General features: G+C 28.3%; 1 protein-coding gene across 4 annotated transcripts in view; it reads left to right on the top strand.

The window, feature by feature from the left end:
• Positions 1 to 15,030, top strand: part of LOC145268247 (vacuolar protein sorting-associated protein 54-like) — a 181,054-nt gene that overhangs the window by 109,312 nt on the left and 56,712 nt on the right. The gene's annotated exons all lie outside the window — the stretch shown is intronic.

The raw sequence follows: 15,030 nt of genomic DNA, 5'->3' as shown, positions 1-15,030 counted from the left end.
AGGAGCAAAAGAATGTGAAAAAAATGTGACATTTATTTTTTCTAAAATCCGATTGCTGCATCGGAAAGGCCAGTTAAAAATACATAATATACTTTGTTATTTTCTTTAATTTAATCCCTTTTTTAGAATTTATTAGACAAAATTTAACTTTTATTTTACCGTGCCAATAAATATGATCATCACTGTATATATTTATTTATTTATTTCATCCCACCCCTGTATTAATGTTTATAAGTATTGGTCTCTTTATTAATGCTAATAAGTATTAGTCTCTGTATTAATGCTAATAAGTATTGGTCTCTATATTAATGCTAATAAGTATTGGTCTCTATATTAATGCTAATAAGTATTGGTCTCTATATTAATGCTAATAAGTATTGGTCTCTGTTTTAATGCTAATAAGTATTGATCTCTATATTAATGCTAATAAGTATTGGTCTCTGTATTAATGCTAATAAGATATTGGTCTCTGTATTAATGCTAATAAGTATTGGTCTCTGTATTAATGCTAATAAGTATTGGTCTCTGTATTAATGCTAATAAGTATTGGTCTCTGTATTAATGCTAATAAGTATTGGTCTCTGTTTTAATGCTAATAAGTATTGGTCTCTGTTTTAATGCTAATAAGTATTGGTCTCTGTTTTAATGCTAATAAGCATTGGTCTCTGTTTTAATGCTAATAAGTATTGGTCTCTGTTTTAATGCTAATAAGTATTGGTGTCTGTTTTAATGCTAATAAGTATTGGTCTCTATGTTAATGCTGATAAGTATTAGTCTCTATATTACTGCTGATAAGTATTGATCTCTATATTAAAGCTGATAAGTATTGATCTCTATATTAAAGCTGATAAGTATTGATCTCTATATTAATGCTGATAAGTATTGGTCTCTATATTAATGCTGATAAGTATTGGTCTCTATATTAATGCTGATAAGTATTGGTCTCTATATTAATGCTAATAAGTATTGGTCTCTATATTAATGCTAATAAGTATTGGTCTCTATATTAATTCTAATAAGTATTGGTCTCTATATTAATGCTAATAAGTATTGGTCTCTATATTAATGCTAATAAGTATTGGTCTCTATATTAATGCTAATAAGTATTGGTCTCTATATTAATGCTAATAAGTATTGGTCTCTATATTAATGCTAATAAGTATTGGTCTCTATATTAATGCTAATAAGTATTGGTCTCTATAGTAATGCTAATAAGTATTGGTCTCTATATTAATGCTAATAAGTATTGGTCTCTATATTAATGCTAATAAGTATTGGTCTCTATATTAATGCTAATAAGTATTGGTCTCTATATTAATGCTAATAAGTATTGGTCTCTATATTAATGCTAATACGTATTGGTCTCTATATTAATGCTAATAAGTATTGGTCTCTATATTAATGCTAATAAGTATTGGTCTCTATATTAATGCTAATAAGTATTGGTCTCTATATTAATGTTAATAAGTATTGGTCTCTATATTAATGCTAATAAGTATTGGTCTCTATATTAATGCTAATAGGTATTGGTCTCTATATTAATGCTAATAAGTATTGGTCTCTATATTAATGCTAATAAGTATTGGTCTCTATATTAATGCTAAGTATTGGTCTCTATATTAATGCTAATAAGTATTGGTCTCTATATTAATGCTAATAAGTATTGGTCTCTATATTAATGCTAATAAGTATTGGTCTCTATATTAATGCTAATAAGTATTGGTCTCTATATTAATGCTAATAAGTATTGGTCTCTATATTAATGCTAATAAGTATTGGTCTCTATATTAATGCTAATAAGTATTGGTCTCTATATTAATGCTAATAGGTATTGGTCTCTATATTAATGCTAATAAGTATTGGTCTCTATATTAATGCTAATAAGTATTGGTCTCTATATTAATGCTGATAAGTATTGGTCTCTATATTAATGCTGATAAGTATTGATCTCTATATTAATGCTGATAAGTATTGGTCTCTATATTAATGCTGATAAGTATTGGTCTCTATATTAATGCTGATAAGTATTGGTGTCTTTATTAATGCTGATAAGTATTGGTCTCTATATTAATGCTGATAAGTATTGGTCTCTATATTAATGCTGATAAGTATTGGTCTCTATATTAATGCTGATAAGTATTGGTCTCTATATTAATGCTGATAAGTATTGGTCTCTATATTAATGCTAATAAGTATTGGTCTCTATATTAATGCTGATAAGTATTGGTCTCTATATTAATGCTGATAAGTATTGGTCTCTATATTAATGCTGATAAGTATTGGTCTCTATATTAATGCTGATAAGTATTGGTCTCTATATTAATGCTGATAAGTATTGGTCTCTATATTAATGCTGATAAGTATTGGTCTCTATATTAATGCTGATAAGTATTGGTCTCTATATTAATGCTGATAAGTATTGGTCTCTATATTAATGCTGATAAGTATTGATCTCTATATTAATGCTGATAAGTATTGGTCTCTATATTAATGCTGATAAGTATTGATCTCTATATTAATGCTGATAAGTATTGGTCTCTATATTAATGCTGATAAGTATTGATCTCTATATTAATGCTGATAAGTATTGATCTCTATATTAATGCTAATAAGTATTGGTCTCTATATTAATGCTGATAAGTATTGATCTCTATATTAATGCTGATAAGTATTGGTCTCTATATTAATGCTGATAAGTATTGGTCTCTATATTAATGCTGATAAGTATTGGTCTCTATATTAATGCTGATAAGTATTGGTCTCTATATTAATGCTGATAAGTATTGGTCTCTATATTAATGCTGATAAGTATTGGTCTCTATATTAATGCTGAAAAGTATTGGTCTCTATATTAATGCTGATAAGTATTGGTCTCTATATTAATGCTGATAAGTATTGGTCTCTATATTAATGCTGATAAGTATTGGTCTCTATATTAATGCTGATAAGTATTGGTCTCTATATTAATGCTGATAAGTATTGGTCTCTATATTAATGCTGATAAGTATTGGTCTCTATATTAATGCTGATAAGTATTGGTCTCTATATTAATGCTGATAAGTATTGGTCTCTATATTAATGCTGATAAGTATTGGTCTCTATATTAATGCTGATAAGTATTGGTCTCCATATTAATGCTGATAAGTATTGGTCTCTATATTAATGCTGATAAGTATTGGTCTCTATATTAATGCTGATAAGTATTGGTCTCTATATTAATGCTGATAAGTATTGGTCTCTATATTAATGCTGATAAGTATTGGTCTCTATATTAATGCTGATAAGTATTGGTCTCTATATTAATGCTGATAAGTATTGGTCTCTATATTAATGCTGATAAGTATTGGTCTCTATATTAATGCTGATAAGTATTGGTCTCTATATTAATGCTGATAAGTATTGATCTCTATATTAATGCTGATAAGTATTGGTCTCTATATTAATGCTGATAAGTATTGATCTCTATATTAATGCTGATAAGTATTGGTCTCTATATTAATGCTGATAAGTATTGATCTCTATATTAATGCTGATAAGTATTGGTCTCTATATTAATGCTGATAAGTATTGGTCTCTATATTAATGCTGATAAGTATTGATCTCTATTTTAATGCTGATAAGTATTGGTCTCTATATTAATGCTGATAAGTATTGGTCTCTATATTAATGCTGATAAGTATTGGTCTCTATATTAATGCTGATAAGTATTGGTCTCTATATTAATGCTGATAAGTATTGGTCTCTATATTAATGCTGATAAGTATTGGTTCTATATTAATGCTGATAAGTATTGGTCTCTATATTAATGCTGATAAGTATTGGTCTCTATATTAATGCTGATAAGTATTGGTCTCTATATTAATGCTGATAAGTATTGGTCTCTATATTAATGCTGATAAGTATTGGTCTCTATATTAATGCTAATAAGTATTGGTCTCTATATTAATGCTAATAAGTATTGGTCTCTATATTAATGCTAATAAGTATTGGTCTCTATATTAATGCTGATAAGTATTGGTCTCTATATTAATGCTAATAAGTATTGGTCTCTATATTAATGCTGATAAGTATTGGTCTCTATATTAATGCTAATAAGTATTGGTCTCTATATTAATGCTAATAGGTATTGGTCTCTATATTAATGCTAATAAGTATTGGTCTCTATATTAATGCTAATAAGTATTGGTCTCTATATTAATGCTAATAAGTATTGGTCTCTATATTAATGCTAATAAGTATTGGTCTCTATATTAATGCTGATAAGTATTGGTCTCTATATTAATGCTGATAAGTATTGGTCTCTATATTAATGCTGATAAGTATTGGTCTCTATATTAATGCTGATAAGTATTGGTCTCTATATTAATGCTAATAAGTATTGGTCTCTATATTAATGCTAATAAGTATTGGTCTCTATATTAATGCTAATAAGTATTGGTCTCTATATTAATGCTAATAAGTATTGGTCTCTATATTAATGCTGATAAGTATTGGTCTCTATATTAATGCTGATAAGTATTGGTCTCTATATTAATGCTGATAAGTATTGGTCTCTATATTAATGCTGATAAGTATTGGTCTCTATATTAATGCTGATAAGTATTGGTCTCTATATTAATGCTAATAAGTATTGGTCTCTATATTAATGCTGATAAGTATTGGTCTCTATATTAATGCTGATAAGTATTGGTCTCTATATTAATGCTGATAAGTATTGGTCTCTATATTAATGCTGATAAGTATTGGTCTCTATATTAATGCTGATAAGTATTGGTCTCTATATTAATGCTAATAAGTATTGGTCTCTATATTAATGCTAATAAGTATTGGTCTCTATATTAATGCTAATAAGTATTGGTCTCTATATTAATGCTGATAAGTATTGGTCTCTATATTAATGCTGATAGGTATTGGTCTCTATATTAATGCTGATAAGTATTGGTCTCTATATTAATGCTGATAAGTATTGGTCTCTATATTAATGCTGATAAGTATTGGTCTCTATATTAATGCTAATAAGTATTGGTCTCTATATTAATGCTAATAAGTATTGGTCTCTATATTAATGCTAATAAGTATTGGTCTCTATATTAATGCTAATAAGTATTTGTCTCTATATTAATGCTAATAAGTATTGGTCTCTATATTAATGCTGATAAGTATTGGTCTCTATATTAATGCTGATAAGTATTGGTCTCTATATTAATGCTGATAAGTATTGGTCTCTATATTAATGCTGATAAGTATTGGTCTCTATATTAATGCTAATAAGTATTGGTCTCTATATTAATGCTAATAAGTATTGGTCTCTATATTAATGCTGATAAGTATTGGTCTCTATATTAATGCTGATAAGTATTGGTCTCTATATTAATGCTGATAAGTATTGGTCTCTATATTAATGCTGATAAGTATTGGTCTCTATATTAATGCTGATAAGTATTGGTTTCTATATTAATGCTGATAAGTATTGGTCTCTATATTAATGCTTAGAAGTATTGGTCTCTATATTAATGCTGATAAGTATTGGTCTCTATATTAATGCTGATAAGTATTGGTTACTATATTAATGCTTAGAAGTATTGGTCTCTATATTAATGCTGATAAGTATTGGTCTCTATATTAATGCTGATAAGTATTGATCTCTATATTAATGCTGATAAGTATTGATCTCTATATTAATGCTGATAAGTATCGGTCTCTATATTAATGCTGATAAGTATTGGTCTCTATATTAATGCTGATAAGTATTGGTCTCTATATTAATGCTTAGAAGTATTGGTCTCTATATTAATGCTAATAAGTATTGGTCTCTATATTAATGCTGATAAGTATTGATCTCTATATTAATGCTAATAAGTATTGGTCTCTATATTAATGCTAATAAGTATTGGTCTCTATATTAATGCTAATAAGTATTGGTCTCTATATTAATGCTAATAAGTATTGGTCTCTATATTAATGCTAATACGTATTGGTCTCTATATTAATGCTAATAAGTATTGGTCTCTATATTAATGCTAATAAGTATTGGTCTCTATATTAATGCTAATAAGTATTGGTCTCTATATTAATGCTAATAAGTATTGGTCTCTATATTAATGCTAATAAGTATTGGTCTCTATATTAATGCTAATAAGTATTGGTCTCTATATTAATGCTAATAAGTATTGGTCTCTATATTAATGCTAATAAGTATTGGTCTCTATATTAATGCTAATAAGTATTGGTCTCTATATTAATGCTAATAAGTATTGGTCTCTATATTAATGCTAATAAGTATTGGTCTCTATATTAATGCTAATAAGTATTGGTCTCTATATTAATGCTAATAAGTATTGGTCTCTATATTAATGCTAATAAGTATTGGTCTCTATATTAATGCTGATAAGTATTGGTCTCTATATTAATGCTGATAAGTATTGGTCTCTATATTAATGCTGATAAGTATTGGTCTCTATATTAATGCTGATAAGTATTGGTCTCTATATTAATGCTGATAAGTATTGGTCTCTATATTAATGCTGATAAGTATTGGTCTCTATATTAATGCTGATAAGTATTGGTCTCTATATTAATGCTGATAAGTATTGATCTCTATATTAATGCTGATAAGTATTGGTCTCTATATTAATGCTGATAAGTATTGATCTCTATATTAATGCTGATAAGTATTGATCTCTATATTAATGCTAATAAGTATTGGTCTCTATATTAATGCTGATAAGTATTGGTCTCTATATTAATGCTGATAAGTATTGGTCTCTATATTAATGCTAATAAGTATTGGTCTCTATATTAATGCTTAGAAGTATTGGTCTCTATATTAATGCTAATAAGTATTGGTCTCTATATTAATGCTGATAAGTATTGGTCTCTATATTAATGCTAATAAGTATTGGTCTCTATATTAATGCTGATAAGTATTGGTCTCTATATTAATGCTAATAAGTATTGGTCTCTATATTAATGCTAATAAGTATTGGTCTCTATATTAATGCTAATAAGTATTGGTCTCTATATTAATGCTAATAAGTATTGGTCTCTATATTAATGCTGATAAGTATTGGTCTCTATATTAATGCTAATAAGTATTGGTCTCTATATTAATGCTGATAAGTATTGGTCTCTATATTAATGCTAATAAGTATTGGTCTCTATATTAATGCTAATAAGTATTGGTCTCTATATTAATGCTGATAAGTATTGGTCTCTATATTAATGCTGATAAGTATTGGTCTCTATATTAATGCTAATAAGTATTGGTCTCTATATTAATGCTTAGAAGTATTGGTCTCTATATTAATGCTAATAAGTATTGGTCTCTATATTAATGCTAATAAGTATTGGTCTCTATATTAATGCTAATAAGTATTGGTCTCTATATTAATGCTAATAAGTATTGGTCTCTATATTAATGCTAATAAGTATTGGTCTCTATATTAATGCTAATAAGTATTGGTCTCTATATTAATGCTAATAAGTATTGGTCTCTATATTAATGCTAATAAGTATTGGTCTCTATATTAATGCTAATAAGTATTGGTCTCTATATTAATGCTAATAAGTATTGGTCTCTATATTAATGCTAATAAGTATTGGTCTCTATATTAATGCTAATAAGTATTGGTCTCTATATTAATGCTAATAAGTATTGGTCTCTATATTAATGCTGATAAGTATTGGTCTCTATATTAATGCTGATAAGTATTGGTCTCTATATTAATGCTAATAAGTATTGGTCTCTATATTAATGCTGATAAGTATTGGTCTCTATATTAATGCTAATAAGTATTGGTCTCTATATTAATGCTAATAAGTATTGGTCTCTATATTAATGCTAATAAGTATTGGTCTCTATATTAATGCTAATAAGTATTGGTCTCTATATTAATGCTAATAAGTATTGGTCTCTATATTAATGCTAATAAGTATTGGTCTCTATATTAATGCTGATAAGTATTGGTCTCTATATTAATGCTAATAAGTATTGGTCTCTATATTAATGCTGATAAGTATTGGTCTCTATATTAATGCTAATAAGTATTGGTCTCTATATTAATGCTAATAAGTATTGGTCTCTATATTAATGCTAATAAGTATTGGTCTCTATATTAATGCTAATAAGTATTGGTCTCTATATTAATGCTAATAAGTATTGGTCTCTATATTAATGCTAATAAGTATTGGTCTCTATATTAATGCTAATAAGTATTGGTCTCTATATTAATGCTGATAAGTATTGGTCTCTATATTAATGCTAATAAGTATTGGTCTCTATATTAATGCTGATAAGTATTGGTCTCTATATTAATGCTAATAAGTATTGGTCTCTATATTAATGCTGATAAGTATTGGTCTCTATATTAATACTTAGAAGTATTGGTCTCTATATTAATGCTAATAAGTATTGGTCTCTATATTAATGCTTAGAAGTATTGGTCTCTATATTAATGCTAATAAGTATTGGTCTCTATATTAATGCTGATAAGTATTGGTCTCTATATTAATGCTGATAAGTATTGGTCTCTATATTAATGCTGATAAGTATTGGTCTCTATATTAATGCTGATAAGTATTGGTCTCTATATTAATGCTAATAAGTATTGGTCTCTATATTAATGCTTAGAAGTATTGGTCTCTATATTAATGCTAATAAGTATTGGTCTCTATATTAATGCTGATAAGTATTGGTCTCTATATTAATGCTGATAAGTATTGGTCTCTATATTAATGCTGATAAGTATTGGTCTCTATATTAATGCTGATAAGTATTGGTCTCTATATTAATGCTAATAAGTATTGGTCTCTATATTAATGCTTAGAAGTATTGGTCTCTGGTTTAATGCTAAGAAATCTCAAAATATTCTCTTTGGGACATATCAGCCACTTTTGAATGTCTTTATCAATCACAAAGGAATCGCTATGTTTGACAGCGTCACCTACTTAAGGAAGCTTCATAAACAAAAAAAGGCAATATAGACTAGGAGTTGCAGCGCAGGATATGTTATGCCTCAGCAGCATTTAACCAGTTTTGCAATTAAGATTTCCTAACAGCAATGTCTTGTCCACACTGCTATATGGAAGTGAAACTTCAAAATCAGTTAAAAGAAGAAATTAGATGAATTTCATTCCAAATGCGTTAGAATGATTCTAGGGATTAAATGGAGATATTGAATTACCAAGAAATCTGAGCGCAGTAACCTATAGCTAGTATTGTCAATAATCTGCAAACAGCGTATAGGCTGGCTCTGACATACCCTTAGACTACTCCCCCCCCCCGAGTAATTGTCAATTAAGAGCTTCAATGGACCTTTGATCACAAAAGAAGACCAAAAATGAGCTGAAAGCAGACAATCAAGAAGAATTTCCCCACTCTTTATCTGTGCCTAAATCAAAACGTAGATTCCATGAGCAAATTTTCTTTCTTAGAACTGCACACATGTGGAACTCTCTGCCGCTTGCCTGTTTCCCTCCTGACTTCAACTTGGATGTCTTCAAGTCCAACATAAACAAATTCCTGATGAACCATCCCCTTAAGTAATGACACTTTATCAAATCTCCGATACTAACTATTACTACGATACTATCTTATTGATTACTGTACACACAATAACCTTTATCCCCGAGTGGCGTTTGGGCCTTGATAAGTGGTGACCTCCATGTAAAAAAAAAAAAAAAGATTTGATTTCAACGGGAAGAAACTGGATTGATGCTGTGGATTTGGCTTTAGATTAAAAAAAATGGAATACTTTGATTTCCTTGCTGTGTTGCAGGATGCATGATTTTCCTAAGTCGAAGAGAGATAAAAGTTTTATTTTAACAGATTTTCTGTTTTTTTTAATAGAATTCTTCATTGAATTATCCATCTAAATATACACATATCAACAATAATGAAAAGTAAAATAATAACTTCCTGGCTTTGCCGGGTAGGTACAATTAGTCTATTATATACATATCTATAAAAGTGAAATTGTCTGTGTACATTTCCCTACCAAATAACTCTGTCAATTTTCAGTCTACAGACTCGAGATTTGACATAAGGGGTATTGAGATTTGCGAAAATCTTTTTAATAGCTTTTCGGCCAGAAATTTGGCTGTCAAGGGGGTCAAAGTTCAACGATTTGACCTTTGAAAAGTCTACCAAACTCCTCCGCCAATTTTGGGTCTAAACACTTGAAAGTTTAAATGTAGGTTACTCAGACAAGAATCAAACTTTTTAATTTGATTTGAGCTCAAAACAATAAATGTTAAGGGGTCAAAGTTAAAAAAAAAAATTTGACCTCTGTGATCTCTACCAAATTACTCAGCCAATTTTTGGTCTAAACATTTGAAATTTTACATAAAGAGTATTCAGACATAGGGCAAGTTTTTTAATCAGTTTTTGGATGAAAATTTGGCTGAAAAGGGATCAAAGTTCAAAAGATTTGACTTTTACGATTACTAGCAACCTATTCAGCCAATTTTGTGTTTAAACATATGAAATTTTACATAAAGGGTATTCAGACATGCAGCAAGCTTTTTAATCAGTTTTGGGGCAAAAATTTGGATGCCAATAGGTCAAAATTGAAAGAGTTGACTGTTACAGACTCTACCAAATTCCTTTGCCAATTTTGGGTCTAAACACTTTAAATTTTAGATGGAGGTTACCTGGACATGAGTCAAACTTTTTAATATATATATATATATATATATATATATGCACATAAAGTTATGAACAGTACATGGGGCCCAAGCAAAGCTGGGCTAAACTACTAGTATATATAAAGTCAAACTTTCTATCTGTACGTGTGTGTATTTCTGGCAGGATGTCAGAAATTATGCAAGATAAACTTACAAACCTTACACTATTGGATTCACTATGTATCAGACAGGTTATATAAAAAAAAGTAACTTCAATCTTTATACACTGAGTTCAACAGAGGCAGTATTCATGTAGTAGGAGGGGATTGTCAGTAATTTTTGAAACAAATTTCTTTTTTTTTTTATTGTTTGGAACAAAATTCTAACAACATTTTATTTAGGTTAAATTTTTAAATTGTTTTATTTTCTTTTCCAGCACCCCGGGCAACGCCAGGTAGCCCTACTAGTTATTTATAACTTATAGTAATGGTTATTCTATTATTATTATTATTATTATTTATAGCTTATAGTAATGTCTATTTTTTTTATTATTTCTTTTGACTTATAGTAATGGTTATTTTTTAATTATTTTTAACGCATAATAAGAATTATTTTTTATTTTTAATTCACAGTAACGGTTGCTTTTTTTATTTTAATTTATAGTAATAGTTATTTTTATTTTTAATTTATAGTTATGGTTGCTTTTTTATTATTTTTAATTTATAGTTATGGTTGCTTTTTATTATTTTTAATTTATTGTAATGGTTGCTTTTTTATTATTTTTAATTTATAGCTATGTTTGCATTTTTATTATTTTTAATTTATAGTGATGGTTATTTTTATTTACTTATAGTAACGGTTATTTTTTTAAATTTCTTTTTACATATATTAATGGTTATTTTTATCATTTCTTTTATCTTATAGAGATGGTTATTTTTTATTTTTACTTATATCAATGGGTATTTTTTTTTCTTAATTTCTCTCAATTTATATTAATGGTTATTTTTATTCCTTTTGACTGGTGGTAATGATTATGTTATATTATTTTTAACTTATAATGTTTATTTTTATTCTAATGTTTAACTATTATTATTATTAACTCCTCCTCCTCCTCCTCCTCCTCCTCCCCCCCACCACCACCACCACCATTTTTCTTTTTGGTATTCCATGAGTTAAAATAATAAAATAACCATTACCATAGCTCCAAATTAGCTATGGTAATGGTTATTTTATCATTTTAACTCATGTTATTCTATTATTTTTTAACTTATAGTAATGGTTATTATTATAATTACTTTTATTATTATTTTGATTATCATAATTATATTTATTATTATTGTGGTAATTTTATTATTTCTAACTCATATTGTTTCTATTTCTTTTAACTTACAATAAGTTATTTTTTTTTATTATTGTTTTTTAACTCATGGTAACAGTTAATTTTTATTATTACGTTTCACTTATAGCAAGCGTTATTTTTATTTTTAACTAATAGTAATAGCTAAGTTTTTCAGGAAATCTTGAACATTTTTGTTCCAACTATTTTTCTGTTAACACTTAGTGTATTTTGCAAATTTATAGACAAATCAAAACAATTTATGGTTTAAGAAAATATTAAGCTAACGTTTCCTTGCGAAAATGATATTTTTAAAATAAACATTTGCCTATGTTATACCCCCTTTTTTTTTTTTTATTCCAAACGACTTTATATCCAAATTTTGATTCACTAACTCCTAAAACCATAAGAAAAAAAAAACATGAATAAGTATTTGGTGTGTGTACATATTAGTTGTAATCTGAACCGAATATTATTTATAAGGGAGCATGATGTTAGATAACAGAATTCATTATATTTAACAACACTGATGCATACAAATAATTATCTTCTGAATTTTGAGATATGGATATTTTGTATTGTATTATTTGGATTATTGTTTTCATAACATTCTTTGTTGATTACCACATAGTGGATAAAGTACTTGTTAAATTCGGTTGTAAGTTACACTTTTCTGGAAGTTCACATTGAAGAGATGTTGCCAGCCTGTTTCTGCTCTATTGTTATTTTCATTGCAAGTGCTCATCTGAGCTCCAATCTATGGTCTTCCCCCTTGTCAAACTTTCACAAAAACCATGTCTGACTAAAACCACTATCAATAATTTCCCCTACTCTATCTGCGCCTAAATCTATACGTGGATTCCATGAACAAAGCTTCTTTCCTAGAACTGCCTGCCTGTGGAACTCTGTTCTGCTGACCTGCTTTCCAGCTGACTACAATATGGTCATCTTCAAATCCAACATAAACAAGTTCTTATTGAACTATCCTCTTAAATAATCAAATTATACCAAATTTCTATTACTAATACTTACTATGCTATATACTTTACACATATTAACTCTTATCCTTGAGTGGCTCCAGACCATGATAAGGGTTGACTTGGGAAAAAAAAAAAGTTGAAGGCAACACTAAAAAATACAACTGCTAATTACTTAGCTGACGAAATAAATGCTACTCTCATGAATTAAATGAAGGGTTCTGTTCAAAATATATACGGCATAATCACATAGACATATCGGTTCTCATCAGATCACTGAAGTTAAGCAACGTCGAGCCTGGTTAGTACCAGATGGGTGACTATTTGGGAATTCTAGGTGCTGCATAAGCTCTCCACTTATCTCTGCATTTGTTTCCAGTCGTCTTGTACACACTTCAATGTCAACTCAGGAGAGGGGTGGTTGGAGATTGCGCACCTCTTGTCACAAAAGTTTCATGCGCAGGCACCCCTTCGTGAGTATCCATAGTCTGTCAAAGACTGAAGGCGCCCTGTTTCTGTTCAGAATTCTTTCCAGATTCACGAGTTTGACAAGACTCACCTGAAAAAGGTCAGAGGTTGCATCATCATTGTGGTGCTAACACTCAAGATGAGAACAGTAGTCTGACTAATACAAATGATCAATATGTTTTAGCACCATGTTTCTTTTAGATAATATTTCAAGTTTTAGTTTATAAACTTGCAGGGCTATCCAGCATTGCCAGGGTGGAAGAATAACATAAAATTATCATTAAAACTATTGTTTGTAATATTATTTCAAGTGAAGAAATTGTTTTTTTTCTTATAGAGATCACCAGAAATTTTAAAGTTAACATTATAATTAATGTTAGCTTAAGGATTTGAAAGAATTTTCTTCAAAAAGCTTGGAATAAAAATAAGCAAAAAAACCCCAAAAAAACTTGCAAAATTTAATAATGAAAATTCCTTTTACAGTGTATGCCATTCACAACAGCAAATTCCAAATAACAGTGCTTATGCAAAACAAGGATAACATTATTGTTAGCATCTGGGCAGGTTACCTAAACTGCTAGAAGGTGCGAAAACACTTAACCAGTAAAAATCACAGTAGCCAACAATTGGCAAACAATAAAAACATTGCGGAAAATTCAATAAATTTTTGAAAAATAATTAATTCAATAAATTTTTGAAAACTGGTTTATGAATCTAGTCTCTAGAAACAAATACTTAATTTTGTTAAAAATGGAAACCTAGAGGTAAAAGTAATGTTTCCTGTACATGTATAGCAAGCAGCACCATTCACCTTGATGGGTTGAACTGGTTTCCGCCAAAGGAGGAAGTTCCTAAGGAATATAAAATTCACAAGCTGTCCTTAGTTGTATGTAGTTCATAGTCAAGAGAGATATTGATATTATATTTCTGCAGTTCTTGCAAAGAGGTGCCGACATCCTCCTACACATAGCACTTGGTATTCCTAAATGGTCACCCATCTTGTACTGGCCAGGTTCAAATTTGCTTAGCTTTGCTGATCTAATAAAAACTGGTGTGTCAACATGATTGTCATATGCACACGTATACAGAAATGCAGGTTAAAAAAAAAAAAAATCTTAAACCCTAATTTATATTCATTATGGTTGAAAAAAGTAGGGGAAAAAAAAATTAATAAATAAATAAATTAAAAAAAAAAAATTTTGTTTGCTGTCAAAAAAATATTTATGAAACTTGATGATGAGTTTTTTGTTTTTTTATTTATTTGACCTTTTTTCTTTTTAATTTTCTTTTTGTATTCTTTTTTTTTTGTATTAATAAAAATTTTTTTATTTCATTGAAAAATTTGGCCAGCATTTTCACAAAAATTAAAAAAAGCAGTTCACGTTACTTGTTCAGAATATATCTATGATAACACAGCTCCTATTTTGCATGAGTACTAACACCTAAAATATCGTTTATAATGCAATAATCATACATTTAACTATGTTAGTAATCATTGATCAAACTGAACAATTTGAATTAAGTTTCGATATGAAGGTGCACTTAAAGACGGTCAGAGGTACACCAGAATCAAGTCCCTCACATCCTTCACTGCTCAAGTAGAAGTTGATTTAGTCTTTGGATCCA

This window comes from Euprymna scolopes, chromosome 43 (assembly GCF_053919585.1).
Source record: "Euprymna scolopes isolate OS-2025 chromosome 43, ASM5391958v1, whole genome shotgun sequence".
In the NCBI taxonomy this organism is placed as follows: domain Eukaryota; kingdom Metazoa; phylum Mollusca; class Cephalopoda; order Sepiida; family Sepiolidae; genus Euprymna; species Euprymna scolopes.
This window is presented reverse-complemented; position numbering and strand designations above follow the sequence as displayed.